This window comes from Myxine glutinosa, chromosome 4 (assembly GCF_964187855.1).
Source record: "Myxine glutinosa chromosome 4, kmMyxGlut1.1, whole genome shotgun sequence".
Lineage (NCBI taxonomy): Eukaryota > Metazoa > Chordata > Myxini > Myxiniformes > Myxinidae > Myxine > Myxine glutinosa.
This window is the reverse complement of record NC_136264.1, coordinates 19,339,723-19,358,243: the sequence shown is the minus strand read 5'-3', so window position 1 is coordinate 19,358,243 and position 18,521 is coordinate 19,339,723. Positions and strand designations below refer to the sequence as shown.

Below are 18,521 nucleotides of genomic sequence, written 5' to 3'. Positions count from 1 at the left end.
TATACATATTATCCCGGAGTGTTTGCCCAGGAAAGGCGAGAGGGGGCGTGGCCCAGCGTCCCGACCGAGGCCTGGCAAGTTGAGCGCGGACCTGCCCAGGCGTCCTGGATGAGCCCGGCATGGTGATCGCTCCGCGTCCTTGATAGGTGCAAGGCGATTGTGAAAACCCAGCGGTAGCCGCTACACTGCCATTCCTCTTCAGGTACGATCATATTAACTACGCTAGATGGGTTACTGTATACCTGGCTGAGATGTCGGTTCTCCCACCAGAAGTCCTCCTCGAGTTCTGGGAAGCCACTTCGTAGTAAGACACAACGATCGACGCTTCAATCAGGTATCGCAGGACCAAAGCACGGAATGGCTAAACGCTACAGGAAAGAAGAGTGGAGGCTTAGTAGGTATCACCAGAATAGCATCCGCACTCAGTAGATGGACATTGTCATATAATCTGAGAACGGTCATAGCTTCTCAGACAACAGCAATGCTGAGACTGACAACGGACGATGATGTTGATGAGTACACACACAATGAATGCACGAAAAGTAGGATGGAGAAAGACGACTCTGATGAAGGCAGCATAGTTGTATCGTTGAAACAGCATGGTGTGTTTCAAGATGGCGGTGACACATTGAAGAACATAATCAACAAGGATGTGGTCACGTCTGTGATTCAAGAATCTCTGCTTAGTGCAGAACACCTTGGACAGGTGCAAATGAAAGTCTTCGTGGACAAACGTCTGCGTGAGCCTCCAGATAGTGACCAGCACCTGGATCTGAAATCACCCATTCAAAAGAATAAGGTCAAGACATTTGCCTCTTTGTACAAAGTCGTGCAACTTTCCAAGGGCAAGCAAACACTATCAAAGTGGACAGGAACATTCTACAAAGGCTCATAATAGCTTATAGAGCAGGGCGTGAGGTAAACCTAGAAAACATCCTCCAGCATGAACTCATGACCATCCCACTATCTTTGGCCACAACTAGTGGTTGTCTTCATTCCACCAACAAGTCTGTGTTAGCAAACATACTGTTGCAACAAGTCCAAACCCCTGCAAATGTTACACTCGATGAACCCAGCTGCCTGCTCATTGATGGCCAAGCACTCGTGATGGCACTTGGAAAGCCGACTGACATTAGAACGTTTGGTGACTATGCCGACACCTTTGCTAACACTGTGTTCAAGATTGGAGCAAATACCAGAGGATCGACGTAGTATTCAACAGGTATCAAGACGAATCAATCAAAGCAGGCATAAGGATCAAACGCAAGCAGCGCCACCGACCGGTACGTCGTAAAATAGAAAACGAGACATCAGTTCCTCTCCCATCAGACTGATTTAGCTTGATGTCACTCGATGAAAATAAAGCAGATCTCGCTCTACTACTTTCAAACCATCTGATTGAACACAGCCCGACAGATGAACCAGTGGTTGTAGTCGCAGGGGGGTTTGCCACAGCAATTCATGCACAATTAAGTAAAAATTATTGCCATTGCTGTCATGTTACAAATAAATAAATTGCTTGTCAAATGTTGGTTTACATCGAAGCGCTCCAGTGTTATTTGAGGTACCTTACTTTGCTTCGCCAAAATGGGAATTGCATCCCTAATATGTTTCCTGCCAACATTTAAATCATATGTAGTGGGCCTCTGGACTTAAATGGGCGGTCTGTGTTCCTGGTGGGGAAGGAGAGGGATGGGGCTTGTGGATCTTATCTGGTCGACGAATTATTCAACGTTAAAAACGACTATTTTAGAAATAAATATGAGTTTCAAGCAGTTTATTCACATTTTATTTCAAAACTGAATATGGCATTGGATTTCCCATATATGAAAACCTGCAAAAGCACATTTCATTCAAGTTTCTACCTTGTTTAGTCAAAAAGATATGTACATAAATACATTTCAGCCCGGCGGTGGCGGCCATCTTGGATTTCTCAATTTTGAGGCATGGTCGGCCATTTTTGAGCTGGGCATACAGCAGATTTGAGTTCAGCACCCCTCAATACCACTAAAAACCTGTGTGCCATAAATTAACACGATTTGCCTTCGGGGTTAAGATTTTTTGAAAATTGACCCAGTCTATGGGGACTGGAAACGTTTTCCAAAGCTTCATTGCTGGGCCCATTCCCTGACGCTTGTGTGCATGAAACACTGCTAGGTGCTCGAGGGCTAGCACTACCTTCTGTTGCTTGTGGGCATGGACCAACGGCCTCCCCATTTGCTGCTGAGTTACTGTCTGTACACACTGGTGCTTCAGGTTTACTGGCATGTTCACCTTTTTCCTGTCACATTCTTGCTAACCACAAGGTGTCACTGAAGTGTCACAAGGTTCACTTGGATTCTTCCCTGAAATATAATCAGGTTTTCTTCTCAATCTCTCCTCCTCCTTTGGATTTAATCACAAAGCTTTTTCCTATCATTCCGCTGACTTGGTGTTAGGTCTGGGGCCACATATATCTCTGCCCACTTCTCCATTCCTCTAAGGTTCTTTGCAGAGTATAGAATGTCCCTCTTTTTTCTCTTTTTCACAGAATTTTGATCCTCCAGTTCTCTGTCACTAGTTATTGAAGCTTTCGACTCGGCATCATCATACAACACGAGATTGTTCTTACGCCTCTTGCGATCGACAACTTCCTCCATAGTCAGGATGCTGACCAAAGCTGGCTGCATTCTGGTGTCTTGAGATATAAACTGTGACTGTACCTGTTCTCTAATGTCAATATTTTGAAGCAAGTTGACTTGGTTGATCATCCTTCAGTCTCACCGCATCAGCATAACTTTTTCTGATTATTTTGTCCCCAGTTTCTATCATGCCCTTGACGGTTACCTAAAATTTCTGAAGCATCTTTCCAACCTGCTCTGTCACCACCTTTTCGACCTCGTGAGATACTTTGTCACTTATAGAGTTGACATCCCCATCATCCTTTCTAAATACTGCTTTCGTGGCTTGGATAGCCACTTTTTCACAGGCACGGCAGAACCAATGTGTATGGTTTGACTCGATGTCAAAGACGTTATACATATCTAATGTCATGTCTTGACACCCCACACAGCACCATGAGATCGCATGAGAGCGTGCTAGTGTATGCCACAGCGTTGGCCCAACAAATGAGGTAGTTATCTTACACCACCCACACCCCCCTCTACCACCACTTCTCAAACATCACTCCCACAATACCCACCACCATCCCATACCTTCCACAATCCCCCAACAACCGTGTCCCTGGGTGGTGCAAGGATTGTCTCCGTTCTGCGTCATGCCCGTTCATGGTGGACAATGAGGCAATCTACGATATTTGCCGTCGTAACCTGGACATTGAATGCCCGAGCTACACCAAATCTGAACTGCCTCATTGGGCAGATCGTTTCCTCCATCACGGCCTTGCTGCGTTTTGACGGTGCACTCAATGTTGACCTGATGGAGTTTCAGACCAACCTGGTGCCTTACCCACGGATTCACTTCCCGCTCACCACGTATGCGCCCGTCATCTCCGCAGAGAAGGCCTACCACGAGCAACTGTCTGTGACCGAGATAACAAACGCCTGCTTTGATCCTGCCAATCAGATGGTGAAATGTGACCCTCGCCATGGAAAGTACATGGCTTGCTGCCTGTTGTACCGTGGAGATGTTGTCCCGAAGGATGTGAATGCCACCATCACTGCGATTAAGACGAAGCGTACCATTCAGTTTGTGGATTGGTGTCCCACAGGCTTCAAGGTTGGCATCAACTACCAGCATCCAACAGCGGTGCCTGGTGGAGATCTCGCAAAGGTCCAGCGTGTGGTCTGCTTGCTCAGCAACACGACCACCATCGCCGAGGCCTGGGCACGTCTCGACCATAAGTTTGATCTCATGTACGCCAAGCGTGCGTTCGTGCACTGGTACATGGGAGAGGGAATGAAGGAGGGAGAGTTCTCCGAGGCACGCGAGGATATGGCTGCTCTGGAGAAAGACTACGAAGAAGTCGGCGTCGATTCTGTTGAAGGAAGAGGAGGAGGGGGAGGAATGTTGAACGTGATCTGTTTACCGAGATGGTTTTCAACAGGATTTGATCGTATTCAAATAGAAGTTGCTGTTTGTTTTTGTCATCTAATAACCACATTTTTGAATTTGTATCCCACCAATCAGAAGGTGGCAATCGGAAGGTGGCCAATCGGAAGGTGGCATCCTAAAGGGTACCTCACACCAAAAAATGGTTTTTACGGACGTCTACGGACGTCCACGGATGTTCTTTCTACGGCAGCGTTGCGATTTTTTGAGCAAAATCGTGAACACCCGGGAGAGGATTTTGCTTGACCATGACCGATTCACAGCGGTTTATTACGGTTTAGTACGGACTGCTGCGGCTTCGTTGCAGATATACACGGCGGAGATACGGTGGTGCCTCTACGTTTGCTTGTGATTCCTTACAGTTCCCAGCCCAGAATATAAAAACGCACCCACCCCCCCCCCCCCCCCCCCGCTCTCCCCTCATTTTGCTGCTGACTTCCAAGGGGGCAAGACCTATCTCCAGGAGAGCCATGAACGGAGCACCCGCTGCCCAGAGAGTCCAAGGAGAGGGAGAATCCTTGCGGATGGTTAAGATGGCCTTACGGAGTCTTACGGTGGTGTTCCGGCAGTTGCGGAAGCGTTGAGGAGGCGTTGAGGAAGCGTTGCGGTCTAGATTTCCGTAGCACTGCCGTAATTGTCTTACGAGAGTTTTGGTCTGGACAAAACTCTCGAAAGAAATTACGACCCCTCCCGGATGCTTAAGGATCCATACGAATGCTCCAGGAAGCGTTGAGGATGTCCCAGGTGCCACAAGGAATGCTCCCCGTTGTGCACGATTTTTTCGCCGCAACGCCGCCGTAAACGTCGTAACGACCCCTTAAGGCCGGTGTGAGGGGGGTTTAATCGGAAGGTATGATGGGACCGTTGCATGGCTGACAAAACAAATTAATTTTCACAGAAGCATCACACAGGCTCGTAGAATGAAAAAAAAAAGGCATCTTTAATCTCCACCAACTGGTGTCAATCTGAGGGATTAATATGATGTAGTGGGTTACTTTAATGGGAGTATGATTCGTAAATTCAAACATTGTAATTTGACATGTCACCATGTATTTTACCATTTTGTTCGTTTTATAAGGTAATTAAATGACATCATACTGGTCATTTCCAGTTGAGTTCCAGTTCACTGGTAATTCCCTGTGTGTCGCAAGGGGCGACTAACAGGGTTGGCGGCAGGAAGGGCATCCGGCCATAAAACATTGCTTTATAATAGGGGACCACGGTGCCCGAAAAAGGCCAACCCCCACTCTGTGGGGAAATATGGCCTCCAAAGGTGGTTCCAAAGGTGGTTCTGCGTCATGTCCGTGCCGTATTTATTCTGGAGTTCAATATAACAGATTTATCAGTCAATACAAAATCTTTGATAAACCGCCAAGTGAACATTCGACTGGTATTTTCATCTACACTTCAAATTACATAACACTGCCATCTTCCTCTTCACTAACACCACGTTTGTCTCATTCGCTTGCACAAGATTTGAAACGATTTGGGTCTACAATTCCTCCGAAAGTGTTTCTGTCACTAATTTTGTCTCCAATTCACAATCTTCTTCTTCCTCACAATTCCACTGATCTGTTTCAATATGGTGAGAACCTTCAGAGTTGCGAATGATGGTGGAATCAGTATTGGAATCTGAGCTCGACATGCACTGGTTCTCTATGTAAGTTGCTGGTTAGGATCAAGGTGAGTTCATAATGTGATGCACTGGAAAAATCGAAAATCGAGACTATAGGGTTTTTTCGGAACCTTGAGAGGGCAAAATTTTTTTTTTTACATTTTTTGTCCCTTTAAATACCAATCGAAGTTGTAATTGTGGGTGGAGTCAGGGCAGCTGTCCAACCAATCGGTAGGAAAGATTGTTACACACACACACACACACACACACACACACACACAAACAAGCATATTATTATATGAGATGATATCACAGTGACATTCACCTATCAAAGTGGCAAAATAGTGATGCAAGCAGGATGACCCTCGGCCAATTACCAAGATGAACGAATGGCTGCTCTCTATGATGTGTGGCAAGTCTCCCAGGAATTATTATTTTAGACATGCTGCAAGTCAAGTGTGTGATGTATTTTGAAAGTGCAGGGAGTCTATTGTTACTCCCCTTTCCCCATGCCCCTCACCTCCACACCAAGGACCCTCACTGATTGCTGCAGACCATAGGTTCGGGACCACTTGTCTTTATCTCTCTCCAATAAGTTTTCAGCCAAAGCAGCGCCTAGTATCAAAATTTTTATTCAATACCACACTGAAATCTTGTACATTTATTTTAAAATAGTATATAAAAAAACCTTTTCGAGAGAACAAATAGACAAGAAGACGTCATGCAGAGCATGATACTTGCAAAATCCACCCCTCTCCCAAAAAAGTTGCGATGGATACATAAAATTGGCCATTTCACTTGGATTAAAAATTACGACCTTAATCAAAGCTCGGGTCAATCGGATTAAAATTGATGATTTTTCAGATGAAAATTGATATTATAAGTTCGATCTTGAGTTGACCTTTGACCTTTTTACCTCAAATAGTTGGTTTCCCAATTCAGTGATGCACGATGTAATTGCTGTTTGATTTTCAAGTTAATATGATGAAAAGTGATTTTTCAGATGAAAATTGATGATTTTAGAAGTTTGACCTTTTCTTATTTTTTTTTTGGAATACAGAATCGAGGCTCGTATAAGAGCTAAGCACAACAACAGAAGAGAACAGGGACGTCGGTAGATCTGTGTAATGGGGAGGGCTAGGGGAAGAGGGAGGGGTACACAGTACAAAGCAGATGAACACTCGAGGAATTTCAGGAAAGAAGTTGGGGATTGAAAGAGTCGGATTTGGGGTGTTTTAACGGGGGTAGAAGAATGGAGTCATCAGCAAAGAGATAGGATATTCCAGAGAGTTGGAGAGATCATTAATGAAGACCAGAAAAAGCACAGGGCCCAGAACACTGCCTTGAGGAACTCCAGCCTGAACAGGAAGGGGAGAAGAGAGAATTCCATTCAGGGCCACATGCTGACTGTGACCAAAAAGGAAGTCTGCAAGCCATGCATGGAGGTTTCCATGGATACCATACTAGGAGAGTTTGGTGAGCAGAGCTGGGTGCCAGACCGTATCGAAGGCACGAGATATGTCAAGGAAGACGGCTCTGATTTCCTGTTTGGCATCGAGGACCTCCATCCATTGTTGAGACAGCAAATGCAGCATGTCCAGAGTAGAATGACCTGGTCTGAAACCAAATTGATGATCCGAGATCAAGCCATTGGAGAAGAGGAAGGATTTGATATCAGAAGAAATGATCGATTCCATGACCTTGCTGATTATTGGGAGCAGGCTGATTGGTCTGTGGTTGCAAGGAACTGTTTTTGCACCTTTCTTGTGGAAAGCGGTAATATTGCCTGATTTCTAAGCAGATGGCAGATGACCTTCAGCAAAAGAGGGTGAAGATAATTGAGAGAGGGTGTGAAACTTGGGGTGGAGAAAAAAAAACTCTTTGGGGTGGGGTGGAGAGAGGGCAGTTCAAGGAGAGTGAGGAAGAGAGTTTTTGATAAAGAGAGCAACCCCACCACCAAAACGAGGCTCAGGTCTATCATGCCGAAGGAGGGAGTAACCAGGAAGAGATATTAAGGAATCGGAGACATCTTGAAGGAGGAAAGTTTCTGTGAAGCAGATTAAGTCTGGTTTGTCAGAAGCAACCTGAATGGAGAGATCAATCAGGTTTGAACAAAGGACCCGGATGTTTGAGGTCCATACCATTAAGAAAGAGGGAGGGGGAGCATCTGGTACAGGACAGGGCAGGGGAGGGGTAGGGTAAGACGAGGAAGAGGAAGAGGAGGAGGTAGGGAGTGCTGTTGATAGTGTGTCAGAGGTTTCAGAAGAGCTAGGAGAAAGGGAAGGATGAGGAGGACAAAAGGTTTGATGGTGATTGGATGAGGCACAGTAAGGTGTTGTTTGAAGGGGGGAGGGGCAGTGCGAGGCAGAAGGTTGGAGGAGATGGAGGTAAGAGTTGGAAGGAAGAGGAAGTGGGAACGACGCTTTGAGGAGGAGGGTTGAGAGGAGAGAATTGGAGAAAAAAGGAGGGTGGGGAGATTTGAAGGGTAAGGGTGAGGGGGAGTTTTGAAATGGAGGGGTGAGGGGGGAGTTTTGAAGGGTAGGGGGGAGATTTGAAGGGTACGGGGGAGATTTGAAAGGGAGGGGCAAGTGGGGACATTTGGAGGGGATGGGCGAGGAGGAAGTTTAGGAGGGGAGGGGTGAGGGGTGAGAATTGAAAAGGAGGGGTGGGGGGAGTTGTGGAGGGTCAGAGGTGAGGGGTGAGTTTTGAAGGGAAGGGTGGGGGGAGTTTTGAATGGGAGGGGTGTCGGGGGAGATTTTAAGGGGAGGGGCAAGGGGCGAGATTTGGAGGGGAGGGGCGAGAGGGGAGTTTAGTATGGGAGGGGCGAGGGGTGAGTTTAGGGGAGGGGTGAGGAGGGTGAATTGAAAGGGAGGGGTGAGGGGGGAGCTTAGGAGGGGAGGGGTGAGGTGGGAGATCAAGAGGGGAGGCATGAGGTGGGAGTTTAGGAGGTGAGGTGTGAGGGGGGAGTTTAGAAAGTGGATGATTAATGACAAACTAACATTTTTTACAAACTGGGCTTATTGTCATTTTGAAGTCAGGGATCCGTTTGAAAATGATAGAGGAGCGGTGGGATGAAGGTGAGTTTATAGAATGTAGGGAGGAAGAATTGTAAGAGATTGAATATTTTTTTGGAAGTGGTATGCATTGAAGAGGAAATTGAAAAAAGCCTTTTAAATAGGAAGAAAAACAGCGTGTTGTAATAAACCAATGAATAAAACACTGCAGGGGAAAGTTTCAACATATTTCAATAATATTTAAACAAAACCGTGAAAAAACAATCTGGGAAATGTCCCTGAAGTGAGGGCATGAATCAGAGAAAGAAGGAGAAATGGTTGAATGAGTGTGGTGGAAACTAGAATTGGAAAGGAGAGGATCGGCTGGAGAGGTGGAAGAAAAAGGAGATAAAGGGGACGGGGTGAGACAAGCACGTGTCCGCGAGGAGAGAAGGAAATAATAAAGTTTTTTTTTCTTTTTTTTTGTATTTCAAACGTTTGACAAAGGGTAAGATGTTCGTGGGAGGGAGGGGGGGGGGGGAGAAAATCAAAGAAACAAGCAATACAGCGAAAGAAAGAACTTGTATTCACAAAATACTGATGAGAGTGAGGGAGCATAGAGGTACCAGGCCTCGCACGAAGTACGACACGAAAAACGATTAATTACAAACAAGTTTGCACGAATTACAAAACCAAAACTAAACTAGAAACACACAATAACACATGCACAATAAAACAAGCATTCTGAGTATTGCGCTGCAATACATGTCCCCTACCAAAGTTCAAATTGCCATAACTTTGTCAAAAATGATCGAATATGCAAATTTATGCACGGTTGATGCTGGTTTTCAAACTTGATCTGAGGTATGCTGAGACACGTGTGTCACACCTCACCTCGTTGATAAGCCCGCAAGGTCGCTCCGTGGAGCGGCCTGCACGTATTGCACTGTGTGAATTATATAAATTATTACCAACTCACGGTCTGAGGTACTTGCGATTCAAGAGATATCCATTTTTTTATGGCACATTGGAGAAGCCAATGCGAGGTTTCTTCTTCCTCAGCTTGTCACAACTGTCAAATGCGATCGAGTTAAAAAAGTCAGAATTTGACCAAATCTGTTTTATTTGTTTGTTAATATGTTGGAACCCATCTGTGGATCGGTCCCATCGGCCGATGGGTCTGACCCGTTTGCGGATCCGCAGATGGGTCACCCATCGGCTGATGGGCGACCCATCTGTGGATGCACGAGAAATGACAATGCAGACCCATCGGCCGATGGGTCTGCGCCATCTGCGGATGTGTTTTTCACCTTGAAGGAATGTGTATGCATCAATGGTGGATGAGTATGTTTATTTGAACCTAAAAATAAGCAATTGATGTCATAAATGTTTATAAAGCAGTCCGTGACATGTGGTTTGTCGATAACCGTTTGTCGATAAGATAAAAATAAGATAATGTCGCTTCATTTAAATAAGATAATGTCACTTAAAAATAAGATAAATAAAAATAAATAAGATAAATAAGATAAATAAAAATAAGATAATGTCGCTTAAAATAAGATAAGATAATGTCACTTCAAGGTGAACAACACATCCGCAGATGGCGCAGACCCATCGGCCGATGGGTCTGCATTGTCATTTCTCGTGCATCCACAGATGGGTCGCCCATCGGCCGATGGGCGACCCATCTGCGGATCCGCAAACGGGTCAGACCCATCGGCCGATGGGACCGATCCACAGATGGGTTCCAACAAATATACCTCAGCTATTGAGAAATCTTAAATTAGAATTTTTTTGGAGATTAAAATGACTGCAACAGGTCGTGTCCAACGATGCTTTCAGTCAGTACATGTGATAAATAATTAAATCCGCACACATGACGCCTCTTCTTCTTCATGCAATAACAACTTCTAGCTTCCAGACCGTACATCCAATCATCTTGAAATTTTGCACACTTGTTACTCTTCATGACGTCCACTATAATATGAAGTTTCACGTCGATCAATAAAGCGATTCAAGAGATATCCATTTTTAAATTATTTTCGTTTAATTAGCGATATCTGCCAAACCACGTGAGCTATCGCAAATTCCAAAAGGACATTTTAGTAGACTGACATGCGGAACAGATCTGTGAAGTTTCCCCTCGATTGGATCAAAAATGAGGGAGGGGCTCGGTTTTAAATGTTCATGCTTAAAAACGTCATAACTCTGAAACCATGTGACGCATGACGTCATGCCTGTTGACCTTTTTGTTCGTCATGGGTATGCGATTCTGCCTGCAAAGTCTGGCCTCGATCTGTTCAGCCGTTGCAGAGACAAAAGGGGTTTCCGTGATTTCACGAAAGACAATATGGCGCCCGAACCACGTGACCTGTGACATCATAATTACCATTAAAATATTCTACAGATCGAGTCCCACCTATGGTGAAAATTTAATCTCAATCGGTCCTATTATTGCAGAGAAAATCTTTTTTAAAGGAAATTCAAACTTAAAATGGCACTGAGTTAAGGATCATCAGAATTATCAGAATTCCGAAAGTTCAAAGTGCCATAACTTTGTCAAAAATGATCGAAACGTCGTGAAGTTCGAACTTGATCTGTAACATATCATGAGCAAACGATGTGCCAAGTTTGAAATCATTAGCGTTAAGCGTTTAGAAAAAAAGTCCGGAAAACTGTTCTTTGCGTGACGGACTGACGGACTGACAGACTGACAGACTGACGGACGGAGGGACAGCGTGCAAACCTATAGTCCCCTCCGGTGTTCACCGGTAGGGGACCAATAACCAGTGGAAATTTGACAAAGACACGAATGGGACTTTGATGCCGTGGAGAGCTCGAAGTACGCTTCCTCACCCAAGGAACAGGAAGCGACCTTGAGAAGCGCCCGAGAAACTGACCTAGAGTTGACCTTTGACCTTTTGACCTCAAAAATAGTTTGTTTCCCAATTTAGTGACTCAATTTGCAAATGCTGTTCAATTTTCAAGCCAATCGGATGAAAAATGCCGATTATAAAAATTTGACCTCAAAATGACCTTTGACCTCAAAATCAATGGACTTCTTCCTTATGACCAATTCTACCATCTGGTGAAGTTTCGTGAAGGTCGGTTTAAAACTGTGACCTGTAGGCGATTGACAGACAGACAGACAACCAAACAAACAGAGGGACAGAATAACGCACAAAACCAACCAATATACATGAAAAATCTTCGATTTTGCAAGTAATAAATACAAAATGGATAATACATTGCATGGCATATTGCATGGAACTAATTTTGTACACCGCCCCTTTCCTATGCCATCTCCAGGCATTGCAAATCGTCATTGCCGGGCACCAAAGGGGGCTCGGTAGTGACGCACGCTGAAAGAGAGTACCTAGTTTTCACTCTGGTTTCTTTCTTTCTTGTTTGTTTTCTTTCTTGTTTTCTTTCTTTCTTGGTTGTCCGGGCGATATCTCAGCCATCCTTTGAGCTAGGAAGCTGAAATTTCGGCACAGTAGTGAGCAAGTCCTTTGTCAAAAACAGTATTTTTTTGTTTTGATTAATCAATAAATTGAGGAGTGATTTAATTATTAGCGATTAATTAAGTACTTATTTAATTAATCAAATTTCCTTTCTCTTCTGACCATTAACTCAGGCACCTTTTGAGTTAGGAAGCTGATATTTGGACATGCCAATGACCAGGTGATTTGGCTGCAAAGGATATTTTTGATTTATTAATTAATCAATTAATCGATTAATTATTTAATTATTCGATTAATGACCAAAATTTTTTTTTTTTTTAGGTTACAGATTCTGATGAAATAGTGGTAGTTTATGTGTTATCTGACCAAATTGATTAATAATTTAATTTTTTTATGATAATTATTTATTTATTCTCATTATTAATCATTTATTTATTTTCTTTCTCATTTGCCCAATATCTCAGGCACCTTTTGAGCTGGGAAGCTAATATTTGGACATGAGTGACCATGTTATGTGGCTATCAAGGATATTTTTGATTTATTGATTAATCATTTCATCTATTAATTATTTATTGATTAATCGATTAATTATTTATTGAGTAATCAATTAATTATTTAATTTTTTATAAATGACTTATTTAATTAGATTTCTAAAAGATACATCTTCGGATGAAGCACTAGTGGTTTAGTTATGCGATTAGCCAATTGATTATGAAAATATTTTGTGATAATCTTTTATTGATTTTAATTATACAATTAATCAATCAATTAGTGTACACCTCTCCCTCCCAATGCAGCCTCAATGAGCTGCACTGCGGTATTGCCGGGCGCCGGAGGCGCGCCGGCAATGCCGCGCTGCAGCATATTTAAATATTTGGCATGGGGCGGTGTACTTTGAATGTATCTGTACTTGTTTTTATTATTGTTTCTTATAATTACAAAATGGTTGATGTACATTTCAAAACACTTTTTATTTCTCAATGTATTCAAATGTGAATTTTAAAAATGTAACGTGCGTGCGTGCGTGCGTAAGTGAAGGACCGAATTCTAATTTAGTTTGTGGGTGCAAGTGCAACCCACGTCAAAATCCAAGATGGCCACCACCATGTATGTCTGAACCTTGAGCTGAATATCTTGAAAAATAAGCGGAGTACCAACTTCTAATCTGGTGTGTTAGTGTATCTAGGCATAAGGAAGAAAGCTATTGAAAATTGGGTCGCCACGTCAAAATCCAAGATGGCCGCCACCATATATATGTCTGAAACTTGTGAGCGAAATATCTTGAGAAATAAACAAACTACTAACTTCTAATCTGGTGTGTGGGTGTATCTACGCATAAGGAAGAACGATATTGAAAATTGGGTCGCCACGTCAAAATCCAAGATGGCCGCCACCATATATATGTCTGAAACTTGTGAGCGAAATATCTTGAGAAATAAACAAACTACTAACTTCTAATCTGGTGTGTGGGTGTATCTACGCATAAGAAAGAACGCCATTCAAAATTGGGTCGCCATGTCAAAATCCAAGATGGCCGCCGCCATGTATGTCTGAAAACTGTGAGCGGAATATCTTGAAAAATAAGCGAAGTACCAACTTCTAATTTGGTGTGTGGGTGTATCTAGGCATAAGGAAGAACGCTTTTGAAAATTGGGTCGCCACGTCAAAATCGAAGATGGCCGCCACCATATATATGTCTGAACCTTGTGAGCGGAATATCTTGAAAAATAAGCAAAGTGCCAACTTCTAATTTGGTGTGTGGGTGTATCTCGGCATAAGGAAGAAAGCTTTTGAAAATTGGGTCGCTACGTCAAAATCGAAGATGGCCGCCACCATATATATATGTCTGAACCTTGTGAGCGAAACATCTTGAAAAATAAACGAACTACTAACTTTTAATCTGGTGTGTGGGTGTATCTATGCATAAGGAAGAACACTATTGAAAATTGGGTCGCCACGTCAAACTCCAAGATGGCCGCCTTGCGTCCTCCACTTTGTCAACTCACATCACTTCACCGATGGGGGACCTAGGCGTAATGCTTGTTATTATTGTTTCTTATAACTAGGGCATGCCCGTACGTGGGTGCCCGTTCCTTGCCAAAAAAAAAAAAAAACGCTACCCGTACGCTCTACCCCGCCCGTACGCCCGTACGCCCGTAAACAAAAAAAACAACGCTCTTCGCTTCCGCCCTTCGCTCTGACTGAATTGGGAGAAATAATGCGCATAAGAAATCGAGAAATTATTATTTTCTCCGGAAGAAATCGAATTACGAACCGTAATGGCGCACGCGCTTGGCTCGGCTCGCTCTCACATCGGCCACGCCTATGCAACAACGTGTTCTGTGATTGGCTGCCGGAAGTGCAGTCTTCACTGTCCAGAAGGTCGCAAATCGCAGTTACGATGAAGGCAAATTAGTTTTAATTAGTTTTAAAACATAGTTTAACGGCAACATAGTTTTCCAACGTGAAATAAATGAATACGCTCTCAAATGTGCCGTCCGAGGCAGAGTGTGTTCGCCACGTTCGGAACACGCGATAACTCGCTGCTCTCTGATTGGTTGAATCGTTTTTTGGACATAGCTCGGTAAGTACTTGTCCGATTAATATGAAACCTTGAAAAGGCACATCCACGGGTCCCCAGCAATATACCTGGCAAGTTTAAAGTATATCGGACCCGTGGTTGTCGAGAAACAGCGGTCACAGACATACATACAGACATACAAACATACAAACAAACATACACACAGAGATTACCGGAATTATAGATAGATTACAAAATGGTTGATGTACATTTCAAAACACTTTTTATTTCTCAATGTATTCAAATGTGTATTTTTAAAATGTAATATTTCATTCTTTTTTCCAGATCGCTGTATTTTCTTCCACTTCCTGTGCCCGTAAGTGAATTTAACCTTTTCTCCAGTAAATCACTGCTTGATGTTCAATTTCGTCTGTATGAGAAATTCAGGCACTGCATGCATGTGTATCATTGAATCTGCAGGAAAGTTGTACCATTTAAATCAAGTGAATTTCCATATGCAAGCCAATTATTTCATGTCAAGCTGTCAGGTCTGTCGTTACACAGTCCGTTTGTTAGACCTGTGGAGCCGTCGAGTTATCGAATCAGACTCGATATCTCGTCACTTGAACAACAATTTCTCTGATGATGTTTGATATTGTGACGGACGTCGCTCTGCATAACTCCAAGAGGACGCCGCATCTTAAAAGGCCATGACAGTCAGTTGTTTCCCACTGGATCCCATGACCAATGTTTTGTTGCCACAAAACGAAGTCCGGAAAACGAGCGAGTACTGCGCCGACGATCACGCAACAAATCTTAATTAGTTTCGCCGAGAGGGACCAATTGGTGCATAATCGCTGCTCGCGATTCATAGGCCCAATTGGAAATTGGTTAACCTACCCTCAGTTGCCTTGTGTCATCAGAACAGAGAGAATACGTCGACACAAAATTGGTTCAATCATGCATTAAACAGACACGTATCTACAAAGCAGGCAAATTCACAATCATACATGTACAAGGAGATTCACAGCAATTATTCACAAGCAGGTATACATTCCCACTTATCCCCTAATCGACATCCGCGCCCTTGGAACCTTATCAGTCACTTATCAGTTGGCCTGGTGCCAACAAGCATTTGGAGAAAAGTGAGATGGGGAAGGGGCAATATGCGATGAGAGATAAGGGAAAGACGAAATAAGGTCTCGTGCCATTGCACACCTTGCACTAGCCCGGTTGAGCTAGCACAGCCCAATCGCTCTGGCTGATAGCCATGCGTACGGACCCCTCATACCCCGCTCTTGGGCTCCCCTCACCCGCCCACATGCTGACTCTCCCCGCCCTTTTCTCTCCTCCATTTTTCTCCTTCTTCTCCAGCAAATACTCACCTTTCTAATTCTAGTTTTCACCATACTCCTCCAATCTTTCTCCTTCTTTCTCAGATTCACTTTCACCTAACCCTCAAAAAATATATTTTAAAAATATTGACGAAGAAATTAAAAAGGAGGCCCCTCCTCCTGTACGAACAAATTGCTCATAGACCTCCCTGTTCTATCGTTCTGTGCTCACCTGGTTTGTTAATCTCCTATTCTTCAGGGAATGTCCCTGATAGTTTTCAGGGTTTTGTTTCAAAAAGTTTAAACTTTCCCCTGCAGTCCTGTACTCAGTTATATATTATAACACGTTCTTCTTCTTCCTTAAAAGATTGTCTTCAATTTGCTTGAATGGAAGATGGAAGAGGGCAGTGGAAGGGGAGAGGAATGGGCTTGAGGTGTTGACGAAGCATGTGAGAATGAGGTTGGTGAAGTTAAGAGTGGAAAGGATGAAGAGGCGAGGAAAGGAAAGGCAGAGGAAGAGAAAGAGGTTCTTTGAGAAGCCTTTTCAGTTCATGAAGGATCTGTTGGAGCCGTCTCGATTTGGTGTACTGAAGGTACCAAAGGAAGAGTTGGAAGGTCACCTGCATGTCACGTATGCAGACACAAGGAGGAACGAAGTGGTGGAATACATCGAAGGATTGGTGAGACCGACAGAGCCAGGTGTTCCATTTGATTTGTCAGAGCCAAAGATGTCTGAGATTGAGGCAGTTTTGAGGAAGGCACGGGCGGCATCGGCTCCAGGACCAAGTGGAGTGCCATACGATGTGTTTAAGAGTTGTGAAGGCATTAGGCAGTATCTGTGGAAGGCTCTGAAGGTGGTAAGGAGGCAAGGAGTGGTGCCCAGTCAATGGACTAGGGCGGAAGGAGTTTATATTCCAAAGCAGGAAGAGGCTGTGACACTTGAGCAGTTTAGACCAATATCATTGCTCGATGTAGATGGGAAGATATTGATGAGTGTCTTTGTGGCACGGCTCTCAGGCTTCATCAGAGGGAATGGTTCTGTGCAGAAGGCAGGAATACCAGGATCACCAGGATGCGTCGAACACTCGGCAATGGTCTGGCAAGTGTTACAGGAGGGAAAGAGGCAAAGGAAGGATGTGGCGGTGGTATGGCTGGATTTGGAGAATGCATATGGGTCAGTGCCGCACTGCCGCATGCCTTGATCAGGTATGCCATGGATTTATTTTGTGTGCCACGGAGGTTTAGGGATTTTTTGATGGCATATTATAATCAGTTTTGGATGCGGTTTGTGACACAGTCCTATGTAACAGAGTGGCAGAAGTTGGAAGTGGGGATCCCGATGGGATGTACCATCTCCCCTATTTTGTTTGTGCTGGTTATGGAGTTGTTGATACGTGCGGTGAGTGGACATGGGAAAGAAGTGGAGCTAGCCCCTGGTCAGAGGTTGCCAGCAATGTTTGCATTCATAGATGAACTGACAGTTGTCCAACAGTTCGCTGATGCAGCAGTCGAGGTACTGGGACGACTGGAAAGGTTGATGCGGTGGGCAAGAATGGGATTTAAAGCAAGAAAGTCGAGGAGTGTGGTAGTGAGACGAGGAGTGGTGGATAACATGCACAGGTTTGAGCTGGGAGGGGAGGTGGTTCCATCATTGGTGGAGGCCCCTGTGAAGAGTTTGGGAAGATGGTATGCAGTGGAGTTGAATGATCTGGGAAGAGTGGAGGAGGTCAGAAACAAGCTTTTGAGAGGTTTGAAGAGGATTGATGGATGTAGTTTGCCAGGTAAGTTGAAGGTATGGTGTTTGAAGTTTGGATTGATGCCATGAGCATTGTGGCCATTGATAAATATAAAAAAATAACCACCTTTAGAGGCCAGTTTTCCCCGCAAAGCGGGGGTTGGCCTTTTTCGGGCACCGTGGTTGTTGTTGTTTTTTTGTCCCCTTTTTGAAGCAATGTTTTACGGCCAGATGCCCTTCCTGACGCCAACCCTTTTTGTCGCCTTTTACGACAAACAGGGAATTACCAGTGAACTGGTACTCAATTAGCCGACCTTGGAAGGTATGAACAGGCTGAGTCAACCCCCCTGGCGTTAATTCAGTGATTGACCGGGATTCGAACCCAGGATCCCAGGATCCCAAGCTGGTACACTGACCGCTAAGCATTGATGATGTATGATATTGCGATTGGGCATGTAGAGAGGATGGAGGTTGTGGTGAGCGGGTTTGTGAGGAGGTGGTTGGGAGTGCCACGCTGTTTGATGAACATCACCGTTTATGGTCAGGGTGGAAAACTCCAGTTTCCCTTGTCATCATTAATCGAGGAGTTTAAGGTGGTGAGGGTGCGGGAGTTCATGATGTTGCGGGATTCAAGTGATGCAGTGGTAAAGAATGCTCTCCCAGAGAAGAAGGGAAGTCAGAAGTGGAATGCAAGAGCAGAGGTGGACGAGATGGAGGAGCGGTTGCAAAAGGAGGAGGTCATGGGGATGGTACAGCATGGGAAGCATGGCTTGGGGTTGATGAAGCATGAGCGATGGGGAAAGGCATGT

General features: G+C 44.3%; 1 protein-coding gene and 1 pseudogene across 1 annotated transcript in view; both read left to right on the top strand.

The window, feature by feature from the left end:
* Nucleotides 1-18,521, top strand: part of LOC137425804 (fibronectin-like) — a 1,588,206-nt gene that overhangs the window by 783,015 nt on the left and 786,670 nt on the right. The gene's annotated exons all lie outside the window — the stretch shown is intronic.
* On the top strand, nt 3,267-4,012 carry LOC144891466 (tubulin alpha-8 chain pseudogene; annotated as a pseudogene).